We start from the raw sequence: 13,970 nt of genomic DNA, 5'->3' as shown, positions 1-13,970 counted from the left end.
AAATTTACCGCAAAAAAATCAAAAACGACCATAGTAGATATGCTTGGAATGATCTGTAAGAAGTAGTAATTTGAAAGGACGAATAATCAAAATGGACGAATCGGTAAGAAAAATATGTATAATTGCTATCTTTTGATTTTCAAAATAACTTGGTATTCGAAATGTGGAAAACCAGAGGTTTAATAAAATCTGCAACATTTGAATGATTGGATGGTCCAGACTGAACACCTGAATTTTTTAAATGTCCAGCTATTATGTTACAATCTAAAGAAATGGCGTTTTGACGCTGTTTTCTGAAAAGGATCCACGACATCGTAGCTAATTATTTCCATTATACTGCGTTAGTGGACTCAGCTTTTTACACGCCGTCTAAGCAGTTGGGACAAAAATGGACACAATTTTCGTGCATGATACAGGTCTGAATTTGGATTGTAATTAATTATTTGATGCAATATAGGTTTCTGACACAGATTAACGGTAGCCAAAGAACTTAGAATCGGTTATATCATTTGAATAATATTTAATTTTTGGCTTTTGTGCAAAACACTATGCTGTTGCGAATTGCCCCCCCCCCCCCCCAAAAAAAAAAAAAAATAAATAAATTAACCTCTTTTTTTATGCATTTGTGCAGAACACTATGCTGTTGCTATTTGAACCCTCACTCCAGAAAAAATATACCCTTGCCCCTCTTTTTTTTGGCAAAATGATTTTTGAAATTTCATTTTCAATTTCTGAAATCTGTAATGAGTGAAAATTACCCCCCCCCCCCCTCAAAAATAATCTGTTCACCTACCCCCTCTTTTTAAAAAAAATCCTTTAAGATATCATAATGGTCATAATCTCAATTTAAATGACCTTTTGAATTTGCAACCATCACTACCCATTTAAAAACAATATAAAAGTCTTAAAATAGAAAATGACATACATAATCACGGCTAACATCAATATTCCTTAATCATAGTAACTTCAAAAAATAAATTGACAGCCAATCACCACAGCATTTCTTTATACATACTGTAAAAACAGTGTACGATGGAAATCCAAACTTAACCTTGTAATTGTCCATTAACCAGGAAACCTTCTTTTGTTATCATGTGATGGCATACAAACAGTTCAAAAATACATCTAAGTCGTTTCTGTTTGCTTATAATATAATCCTGAACATTTTTGTTCAACGTTTTGTCACTGGTCATCTGTTAGAATAATTTAGAATAATTTGGGGTTGTTTTCTTTTCACACGAGAGACAACTTGAAGCTTCGTTATAATTCAGCTGGTACTAATCGTTAAGTAATCTGATCTTTTAGTGACATACAGATCTGTAGTTGGAATTATTCATCTTCAAACTCTTCTGAACTTTTCGAACAATCATCTTTGTAAATGTTAAATTCCCAAATACATGTTTCCATTATTCCGTTCAACCAAAGCTATCTGAAAGATCAAATAAAAAAATGCTGTTCATACAAAACAAAATGGAAAATGTGTCTATGGGCTACAAATGATCCTGCTCGTAAATATGCACGTGTCAACTTCCACATTGAGATACATGTACAGGATTCAAGTTATTAAGACTGTTTTGAGATTTTAACATTCGGTTGAGGCAAACTAATTAAAATTTAATGGACGGAAACGAAAAATTCAGCATTTTGTATGTTTATAAATGGCCTTAACTCAAGAACGGTAGAAGTTATGCCACTCAATTTAAATCTTTATCTGTGTTTTATGGTAATATGCATTGTATATACGATTTTTTACATTTGCTTGAGGCATACTTAAGTTACAGAACAGAAGCGAAACATCCAGCTATTTTTATGTTTATAAATGGGCATAACTCAGGATGGTTAAAGTCTTGCAACATCTTACACTAACCTTATCAAAAACGAACTGTAACTTGTAAAGTAAGCAAATGTTCCAGAGAGATGTACAAGGACTGAAGGAGCAGCCAGATCTCATCGCCGTATAAATAAGATGTGCAAATGATTGTACAACTGCACATCACATATCAGGCCCTCGCTCTAAAATTCATAATATATTCCTTTTCATAGAGTAACCGATTCTTTGCACGCATTCTTAAAATAATGACTTTTAATTCACTAATAACTATTCCGACCGAACTTCAATTGTCATAATAAGAATTATATTTAAAACAGCACTTTCAAAACCTTTTGCAATGAGATAAGAAAGAACACTTTTCAAAAACAATTATGATTCTTAATTTCAGCATTCTGAGATACTTCTTTCTAGCCAGTTAAAAGTTTAATCTTTTAAATTACCTCTAAGATTTTCCTCAAAATATATCCGTCCCTAATGTTCTCTGTGGTTGTAGTAACTTCTGCCATTTTGTCTGCCTTTTAAACTTTTGTGTTTCTTTAAACAAATTCCTTTTGATAGAAGTGTCTGGTGACTTATGAAGAACAGCGTATTATATTTTGATTGAAATGGTCATGTTATCCATGAAGATGCAGACTTTTTGTCAATTATTCTGTGTGCCAAACAGATTCCATAAGAGTGTGAGTACAGTTCTTTAGGTACTTATGAAAATGTTCAATTTTTTTTTTACATAAAATAATATCTTGCTCGTTTATTCGTTTTTCGCAATGGTGTGTTATTTTTTCATAGACGTATGAGTATAAATATCCTTTGGATTCAGTGGCGGATCCAGTTAGGGTTCTGTGCTTTGAACACCTTTTTTTTACGATCATTGGTTTTAAATTAAAACAAATGTTTAGAACCCTCTTTTAAAAATGATTGGTCCCGCCCCTGGGTATCTTTCACTTTTTGCTAAAATAATAGGTACATTTTCCATCTTTCTATGCAACAATTTCATAGCTAGTGTGTCCAAACAGCTGTTCTAAGACTAAGCGTAAAGAAAGTTAACTTTTTAATTTTTTAAATGTTTAAAGATTACTTCAACTTTCACCAGTAGGAAATAATAATGAGATTACCAATTAGAAACATTATTAATATCATAATAATTAAACTTAAGATAATAAATAATATTTATCTAATAATTTTACGTTCAAACTTATGTTCGCATGTTTTCAGATACCATCTCCAATATAAAAAAAAACACATCATGAAAAAAATAACTTGTTATGTGTTCCTCTTCTACTAGCTTCAAAATGTATCCAAAATCAAGAATGTGGAATATACTCTATCTGACATAATCATTTGGTAACTGATGCAATTAGTGTCTCGAGCTCTTTTATGCCCGTCTTGAAAATTAAAAAAAACTAAATATAAAATAAACAACTCTGCTAATGCTCAGGTTAGTTGTCATATTATGCAACATACTTAATAATATATAACCAATGGAGATAACAAAGAATTTCTTTTGTCATACAAAACACTGTCAAAAATCCAAACATACTATCCACACTGATCTGTGTCCACAGTTGTAGTATATAAATTTATCTTTGTGATAAAACAAATTGTCAGAGTAATATAGTCAAATTTAGTTATAGCATTAAGCTTTGCTTCATGATACACCTCTTTCTTTAATGATATGATTATCGTTATCATAATCAGTTTTGGAGTTCCATAAAAGAGGGACGAAAGACACCAAAGGGACAGTCAAACTCGTAAATCTAAAACAAACTGACAACGCCATGGCTAAAAATGAAAAAGACAAACAGAAAAACAATAGTACACATGACACAACATAGAAAACTAAAGAATAAACAACACGAACCCCACCAAAAACTAGGGGTGATCTCAGGTGCTCCGGAAGGGTAAGCAGATCCTGCTCCACATGCGGCACCCGTCGTGTTGCTTATGTGATTACAAATCCGGTAAATAGTCTAATTCGGTAGGTCAAATTCATGAAAGGGAAGTGGATTGTAGTTACGACGTAAGGAACATATCCGATATCATTTGTGAAACGGTTATTCCATAACGGTCAACCAACTCGTGATGGCGTCCGTAAAATTTACGAAGGGATGATTTCAACTTCACCATTTGGAACTCTTGGTTTAATAGCTTCCTTGGGAGCAGTAACCCTCTATCAAGAAAATCATGATAGGAAATGCAAGCACGGGAATATCGTATCAATTGGGAGATATATACCCCGTATGCAGGTGCTGCTGGAATGTTGCTACTTAGAAATGGAAAGTTCACAATTGGAAATAAATGTTTTATTCCAAATTGTACTTGTTTATTATGGAGTGATCGATATTATTCTTATGCAGTGCTATCGTAAAAAAATATGCAAATTGATTCGCAGATGCGGATCGGTCGAGGATTTGAAAAGGGGCATAAGCAGAGACTTTCCAAACGTCTAGTATGCATTGAGCATATATGTCGGGTATCCATGACGGGACCCTAGTATCCTTGACCCCCACCCCTCATCCCACCTCTAGTAAACTGACTGCGGCAAAACTAACCTCCAATTTCTTGAACTGTGATGAATGTTTCATAAACGAAACTGGAAAACTATCCCGTCTATGTTTAACTTGTCTTTCCTCCTTTTGATGTCCACTGTCTGTCATCTTCGTTGCACATACATAGAGAGAAATACCAAGTGATCATATTATACAAAATTACAGATCAGTGTCATATAAACTGGTCCGCCGTTCCATCTATAGCTTCGCACCGTCAGTGTAGCGATAAGTGAACACAACAGGGGTCCAGTTTAAGTGTCATACGTCTTGTCATTAATTATCTTGTGTTTCCATTTGAAGACTTCTCGGCATGTGGTAACACTAGGGTGCCTACAGTCAACGTACGCGTGCATTACATAAAATTGATAAGGCTTTTAAGCCGCGTTTGTTGTAATTAGTAATAATTATTTTACAACTTCTGATACGGATATGCGGCACTTGTTTGCTAAACATAAATTAAACAAATCGAAGGTTGCAAATTATTTGAATCTGTGTCATTTCATAGAGGTTATTAATGTATGGTCATTTTATATCTTTCAAATAAAATAATATGTTAAAAATGGACAACTACAAAATTATAATGGTCTGGATGGATGGTCCATCGATTTTGTATTCTTTTAATTTTTAAAACATTTTTTCTATTCTAATATTATAATTTTGCTCATTATTCTCTATTTGATCATCCTTTTATTTTCTATTCTTTATATTTTTTTTGTATATGCTATATTTTTTGTCCTTTATTCTGCGTTTCCCAATCGCGTTATTTGATATTCTGTCAACTCCAACAAGACCCTCAAGTATTATTACCGATTAAATAGTCATTTGAGAATGTGTATCATTTTGTCTTATCCTTTCTTTTGTTTGTTTTAAAAGATTGGAAAGAAGGTATATATGTATGGGTGCTGCTGATTTTATGGACACTTAAGGGTGACTTGGGAATAGAATTGTCTTCATCCGCCAAAATAGAAAAAAATGTAAAACCCGTATAAAAAGTTTACCGAACTTCATCCTGGTCTCGAGATCCTGGTCTACCCTTTATTACAGGTATTCCCCATGGTATGTATTGTTTTAAAATAGCTTTTCGTTCCGTGCATGTATGCATGAACTATTTGACACTGCACGTTCTGCAACCACCAATCTGTCAATCAATCGATTTTATAGAAAAGATGTATCATATCTTACATCAAAACAATGTATAACGCCACCCGTTCATCTTTTTCTACAAAATGATATATGTGCAGATCACACTGCTGACATTACTAGACCAGGCCACATGTATATGACACTTCATCTATACCTGAGGCTGTGGATGGGGGTTTACAGAATAGAGAATAATGAACAAAAAATAGAAAGAATAGTATCGGAAGTATTGGAACAGAATATAAACAAACAGGAACATAAATTGTACGGCTCTAATTAGAAATGATTACAGTTCAAACACAGCTGCATCATACATTAAAGTTAACAGTCAATCAGACAGTCTGCTAAAGTTTACGAAAACAATAAATCTACAAATACTTAACACGCTAGGCCAAAGCAAATCAATCTAGGCAATTAAATACCGATCTTAGATAAGAACTAAATGTGCAAGTTTCACCCTATGACAGTTTTTAGATAAAAAAAAAAGACGATTTTTAAGTTTGCTGAACATGTTGTGGCTAAAATTATGTGCATATTCAGGACTTGAACAAAATAACAATAAATACAGTAGATACAGGTTCGTAATGGAATGTCTTTATTGACTTTGTCTTGTGTAAAAAGCTCTCTTGAAATCCCAGCGGGTTTAAACAACTTTAAAGTAAGTGCTTTGGTACTTTTGTAGTTTATATATTTTTTTTTACTTAATTCGCCATTTATTATTTTATAATTTTATATGAAACAATAACCCGGATAAATCATTCCAGAAACATGATAGTGCTTACATTTTATAAGAGGATAACAAAATTAGAGAATTATATTTATTTAGATAGATATCCATGATGGAGCAAAGTTTCAACCACTTTTTTATGTCCCTTTTTATCATAAGATATTCGCGTCATTATTTATATAAAGAATGATGAGGATGACGATAAAAACGATTTCTGATGTCCAGTGGTAACTATTACAACATACATACACCCAGAATAACAACATGATTTATGTTATTAACACGTTTTGTACTAGACAAACTGAGTCAGATGTTTTGACGCATTTTTCAGCAGATACAAATAACTTTGTAAGAAGCTTAAGACGTACGTGCCAAGACGCATTATTCTAACTTCAATCGTACCAGTATTCAAATGCTTTCATAACTTATAAACGAATGTTTTCTTAACCTTCATTATTTGTTTGATAAGAGCAATGTTACATGTAATATCATGGAAAAAAACATTGTTTTTTACGGAAAGCTGGAACAAGAAGCTAAGTCAACAGTGTTATATTCCGGACGTCAACACAAAAAAAACAGCATGCACATATATATATGGGGGATAAGTATACCATTTTTTACACATCAGACTGTACTAGTTATATCATAACTTTGAATACACCAAACAAGGTACTTTATATATGAGTAACAGGCAATGTACGCCCTCTATTTTATAGAACTAATTCATAAATATTTGTTTCATTTGTATTCATCTGTCAAATGTGTGTGTTCTGCAAGGTTCAGCAGTTCTTACCCTTTCATTTGATACATGTATTTATATAACTTACCAAAAATTATTCTGCATATAATACAGTTTGATTTAAATACGTAAGAACTACTAAATTTTTTAAATACGTACGTCTTTCCTTTTTGAACGCGCCCAAAATGGTTGGTGTAACATCTTACGAAGTCTATTCAATTTTTTGGGCAAACTATTTCGCTCTGGCTGTTGCTAGTGGTCGTCTTACACGTGCAGTGTTGTGAGATACTTTTCGTTCCACGTTGAAGGTTAATGTGACTTACAGCAATTACAGCGCTGTTCCTTTGCTTAATTTTTTAATGTCTTTTTTTTAATGTGGTTATATATTCCTTTTCTGTCACGGATTGATACCCAATATTCTTTTGTTTTTCTATGGAAAAAATGTTCCTTTACAAAAAAAAAAAATATTGGTAAATTCCAAACTTCGATTTTTTTTAATAATGTAAATGATTTTTAATTTTAACAAGGAGGTTATTATGAGATATTCTAACTTAACTTAACGAAAAAGAGAATTGTAATATAAAATCTTACGATTCTAAAGTTTCTTCGAACAAGATCTGTTATCATATTCTAATTACCCATATCATATTTTAATGACCACATACTGTGGCCATCGTGATCATATAAACCCTAATAAATTATAAACATTCGAATGTAAAATTTCGCACGATAGATAATGACAAACAAACGACGGAAATTACATAATAAATCCACAGCGTGTATCTTAATATATTTGTCAGTACATGGATAACCAGAATAATCCAGTCGTTATATTACGATTACTTCGATCACTCCATTAACCATTTCATCGAGAAAAGTAGTGGATAGGGGCTCTGAATTATTCGAGTTAGTACATGGAGGAAAGATATTCAAAGATTAGGAGCGACGATTCAATTTCCATTTGTGTATTGTATTTGTCGTGGTTGAAACGGCACCAGGAACATATCAGGATAGACAACAAAAGTCTGTAAGTATCTAGTTTATGTCTTTATAAATATTAACATAGATATTATAATAGATATAGGAAGATGTGGTGTGAGTGCCAATGAGACAACTCTCCATCCAAATAACAATTTAAAAAGTAAACCATTATAGGTTAAAGTACGGCCTTCAACACGGAGTCTTGGCTCACACCGAACAACAAGCTATAAAGGGCCCCAAAATTACTAGTGTAAAACCATTCAGACGGGAAAACCAACGGTCTAATCTATATAAACAAAATGAGAAACACGTATATATTACATAAACAAACGACAACTACTGTACATATTCAGATTCCTGACTTAGGACAGGTGCAAACATTTGCAGCGGGATTAAACGTTTTAATGGATCCAAACCTTATAAGCCTTTCATGCCTTCTGTTGACAAATTTTCTTAACTATGCACTATTTTAGTAGACCACCGATGTCCTTTTTGATCTAAAAGAACCTCTTTGAAAAGACACACCTCAGTCGAATCTTTCTTCTCAAATGAATGCCTGAATGGTCATCAAATTTATACTTGTTATAGGCAGGCATTTTCGAATAATTTTAAAAAAAATGTATTAATTCTGACTGCAAAATTAAGGAATTTTAAATGGTAAATAATATACATTGTATCTCGAGGGAAATGTACACACTTAGACAACAGTGAATTTTTCATAAATATTATATAATGGTAAAAGTGTAGCATACACATGATATATATCATGTGTACTAACGATTAAACTCTGGAAGAAATATAGTCCAGCAAGAATACAAATTAATGGGTCCTATTTGGAAAAAAATAAATTTTCTCAGAAAGGTATCTCTTTCTTCAGAGGTTTATATGAAACGTTCATGTCTGTTGTGCAGTGATGTTTTTTTCTTTCTCCGACGCCTGTATGCGAGACATAGTAGGTATTGCAACCCAGCGGCACCGGCGACGATGGTGTACACTCTTTCAGGGCCGTAACTAGCCTGTTTTAATTGTGAGGCAAAATATATTTGCCGAGCGTAGCGAGGCGAAAAAATTTTGGAGATGGGTCTGCGAAGCTCTGAGAAAAATAAAGCAAAATCGTGCATTCTGAGCGTTTCCCGGACTCTTTCTTATATTGAAACGCAATTAATTTTTAGATTTTGTTTTCGACAATTTTCTTGTCTCAAAGCAAAAACATCGATTGGAGCATGCATTGTAATTTAAGACTTTTAGGTTTTACGGGGACAACATTAAAAGTAGACCGATGTGTAGGACAAAGGAAAAAATAGTAATTCTCATAATCAATAAAACGGCCAGATCTGTATGTCTGTTCTTGTCTTGTAATGTGCCACAGGCACTTGTTTCTATCCATTGGAAGAACCACTATCAACGTAGTGGTTCTTCCAATGGATAGAAACAAGTGCTTGTGTATTGTGCTTAGACTTTGGTGATTTTTTATGACTAGATTTTAAAAATATAGTGACAGTGCAGTATTATTCTTTAAGTACTAGTACTACTTAAGTCGACATTAAGGATCATCTTGATCTTGTTATACGGTATTAATAATTTCTGTATTGTTGACCCTCCAGCAGCTATCAAGACGAAGAACAGGAATAAAAACTTTAACCATGCATTGGTCATTTATATTTTTTCTATATGCATTGACTTTGTGTGAAATTAGGTACCGTGCACGTTTATTCCATATTCCTTTATTGTCTGTTGAGGGTCTCAACACGACTTGATGCAAATGTAATGCTTCAATGCAAAAGGTCATATGGCAAACCATTGATGTTTTAATAGATGATTTGATACTGGAAAATTTGTGGTCTAACTTTTAAATTTAAACCATGTCGGATATCTAGTTTTATCTACAATAAAAAGAACCAGTTTTGCATTCTTTGATATCGTGTTCAATTCTCCATGCAGAAACGACCATTTTTTTTTCTATGTCCAGTAGCATCGTATATTTTTTTTATATTTTCTCGCACAATGTCTGGACATAGGTGGACATGCAACATTGCAAAATCACATGTTTACAAATGAAAATCAACACTCAGACTAGAGTAATAAAGTATGACAATAAATGAATAAAAGACAAACCCAGGGACACAGAAGTGCAAACAATAGACCATCAACTCTGAAAACTAAAAGTAAAATGAACATGGATCACTAAAAACATGCAGGGGCGACATCAGAGAGTGAAGAGAACTTGCGTCTTGCAAGACACTTTCCGTGAAAACAATTTGATATGGAGACACTCTTTTGTTTCATTTTTTTTTTTTTGAAATTTCAAACATGAGGCATTTGCCTCATTTGCCTCAATGTAGTTACGGCCTTGTCTTTGTTTGAAGCATTATATTTCATAGGTTAGACAATCTAAATGTTTCATACGATATGTTACGAAATTTCCGTCTGTCATATATCAATGTCCCGGCAACCTCATTTTCATGGTTCAGTAACTGCTTGATACATTTTGTTTTGTTAAATAAAAAACTCACTTATTATGAGTAATATGATAACTATGTTTGGTATATGGGTTCCTAGCAACATTTACATGTTCGTCAGCTAGGTACATGTAGGGTTAACCTGACCTGGACCTTATTCCATGGATCATTTATCAAAGATAAAGTAACTTAAGCAAGACTGTATCTAGATACTATAACTAGTCAGTCATCTATTTTTGCTGTATTGATTATTGAAATGATTGTAAGCTGTACATATCCACCCGATAGGTTCCGTCTGACCTTGGCCTCAATTTCATAGTTCATTGGCCGATGTATGGTGTTGTGGTTTGGTCTATTTCTCAGATGCCTTAAGCAGTAGGGTACCAATATAATATGTATCATGTATGGAATCATTGTCAGCTGGAAATGTCCGTCTGACAGGTCTCAATTGACTTCGACCTCATTTTTATGGTTCATTGGACAATTTTTAGTTGTGTGGTTGGGTCAATTTTTCTGGCATTATAAGCAATAGGTCAATAATATGTAGTGTATGAAACAACCATGACAACTGTGGTGTCATGTCTATCTGTCGGGGTTAACATGACCTTAACCTAATTGTTTAATGATAAGATGTTGTATTAAGATCTGATTCTCAGGTACTATTAGCAACACCAGAACACACCCACAAAATCGCGGTCATATACAGCTTGTGAACTGGGATGATTTTTTGTATTAAAAAGATATTATGTATGGAGAATTTCATAAAAGTATCAAAAGCCCTCTTCCTTTTTTCAAAGTCTGATATTTGTTTCCTTTCTGTTAAATTCAATATTTTTTGTGTCTCTGGTCTCAGACCACAATTACTCTTCTCCTTTGCTACAATGCATCTTTTGGTAAAACTTGCACCGCTCCAAACATGAAATAATTGTAACTGCTTATATATAGACCATATTAGTCTAATAAAATATGCTTCTAGAACAATCCATCAGTGCTTTTTCTTATGAGGGCATTATTAACATGCCAATGGTAGGATATGAATCTTGTATATATGATTGACCGACTAAGGCTAATTTTAGGGGTGGTCGGAGGGTCCTGATCCCGAAATCCCCGGCTTAAAAACACGAAATCCCGAGATGCAGAATTTAAAGAAATTCATATCCCGAAATCGAAAAATATATTCCCGGATCCCGTAAGGGTCAATCCCAAAATCCCGAGGTTCCGAAAAAGTCCTGATTCCCTCTTATCCCTACCCTACTTTCTTTTTTGCCAACTCACTACTTTTAATTTCAACAATAAGTTTTATGCCCCATCTTTTGGCATTGTGTTTTCTAGTCTGCGAATCTGTGCGTGCGTTCGTTTGTTCGTCCTTCCGTCTGTCCCGCTGCAGGTTAAGGTTTTTGGTCGAGGCATGATGAATAATTTATCGTGGTGGAAGGAAGAGAAGCGACACACAAAATGAGGTCTTCTCGTTTAATAGTATACATGACAGCAATCATACATTGTAGTTGTGCATTGCTAATGTTAAGTATACGTGATATTTGTAGTAAAACCTCCATACTAAAGACTTTCAACATGATTTGAATGATAAGTAAGAAAAAGGCGAGACATTTGCACTCATATTTGGGTAATAAAATGTGTAAAATGTTGACAAAAGTACATGTACCTAAATTTCAATATATTTTTGTATCAGAGTGCCGAAGGAGCATCTTTAACATTTTGAGAGGAAAATGGATATTTTGTTGAATGGGGGAATGTGTTGGGTACATTACTCATACTTTTACTTTTGCCTGAGGAAGCTGCTGTTCTTTTTGAAACATGTCTTACTTGTTTTCTGGTATGTTGAATGGGGTAGGTAAAAGTATTGTCAACACCAGTCCTGTGTGTTGTTTAAAACTTAATGAATCCTGTTTTTTAATTGTAATGTGTGTCTTCAGTTCGCTGTCTCCTAGGCATGAACCATTCATCTGTTTTAAGACTATGATTGATTGATTGATTGATTGATCATGAATGGCTGAATGTCCAATGGCAAATATTACATGCATATTCAGGAAGTTGGGAACGATTCATGCCAATCCTGATAAAAAATAAAGAAATATGCCTGAAGAAAATTAATAACAGAATAAGTGTTCCTGTATTTTAACTTCAAATATTTCTTGTAGAGTGAGAAAAATGTTAAGAAACACCAGCAAAAAAGATTAGATTGTTATTCAGTCCTGACTTATACAGTGTTTCTGAAGATGGAGATTAGGTATGTAATAATGAGTTTTTAATTTGATAGAGTGTTGACTTTTAAATTGTAAAAGTTTAATGAGTTACTGTACGTTAATCCCTTTATTGTATAAAAATTCAACAACTGCTGTTCAAGTGTAGCTCGAATAATTCAAGCCCTTTCTGTGTCCGATTTTCTCCAACACGAGGTTAATGTAGCCTTCGTAGATCAGCGGAATATAACTGAATTATTCGGGTTAGTTCAAGTGCATAGCATAGCCATCTTTATCTTGCTGTATCCAGAGGCAATATATATATATATATATATATAAGAAGATGTGGTATGGGTGCCAATGAGACAACTCTCCATCCAAGTCACAATTTATAAAAGTAAATCATCAAAGGTCAAAGTACGGACTTCAACACTGAGCAAGACTGTTATTAATGACAATTAAAAGAGTGAATAATATTATATAAACAAAATAGACATCATAAATAAAAGAAAGACAGACAGTTTCTTCATCAAATATAATAAATTTTGGTATGATAACTAAAAATGTTTTAAATTGTTCTGACTTTGTCGTTACTTCTTTCAGATCAGGCCTATCCAGAAGCAAGAAAAAAGAACAATTCATAGCACGTACATCTACAGAGAAAGACATGTTTAAAAAAACAGATTTATTTTCAATTTTAGAAAAACCTGTTGAACTTTTACTATTTCTTATCTGTTTATTTTACATTTATATGTTGATATTTTTTTTTTTATTGCTGCACAGTTTTTCTATTCAGTCCCATATAACAAAAATAGTCAGATCGCAACTTCAAATAAAATACATTTTTATAGATATAGGAAGATGTGGTGTGAGTGCCAATGAGACAACTCTCCATCCAAATAACAATTTAAAAATTAAACCATTATAGGTTAAAGTACGGCCTTCAACATTGAATGTTATATGTCATTAAATAGACATGAAAGATGGAAAATTATATAGGAACACATTTTTTATGAGCTAAATGTATTGTCAAGGTAAATTTATTATGTGAACATATCAAATATTATAAAAAAAACTGCTGGTTTAAAATAAAATTATTCTATGTAGCCTAATGTAATCATACAGATCAGTGTATTTTTTCCTAAACAAATTTTACATATTTTTATAACCAGAATAAATTTATTCTGTGTCTCAACCTTTTAAGTTAACACAACTACTGTACTATCAAAATAAATTTATTTTATATATCATAATACTTTTAATCCACATTGAATGAAGAATAAATTTATTCTGTGTCGCCTCCTTAATATGATAACTGTATTTTCAGAATAAATTTATTTTATATA

General features: G+C 32.9%; 1 long non-coding RNA gene across 1 annotated transcript; it reads left to right on the top strand.

The window, feature by feature from the left end:
• Positions 1–7,662: 7,662 nt before the first annotated feature.
• LOC134693118 (uncharacterized) lies at positions 7,663–13,451 on the top strand. The gene is made up of 3 exons (XR_010102338.1): positions 7,663–8,010; positions 12,583–12,671; positions 13,228–13,451. It is a non-coding gene; the product is annotated as an uncharacterized LOC134693118 (long non-coding RNA).
• The last annotated feature ends 519 nt before the right edge of the window (positions 13,452–13,970 follow it).

This window comes from Mytilus trossulus, chromosome 12 (genome assembly GCF_036588685.1).
Source record: "Mytilus trossulus isolate FHL-02 chromosome 12, PNRI_Mtr1.1.1.hap1, whole genome shotgun sequence".
NCBI lineage: Eukaryota > Metazoa > Mollusca > Bivalvia > Mytilida > Mytilidae > Mytilus > Mytilus trossulus.
The sequence above is the reverse complement of the archived record's forward strand: the minus strand, read 5'-3'. Positions and strand labels throughout refer to the sequence as shown.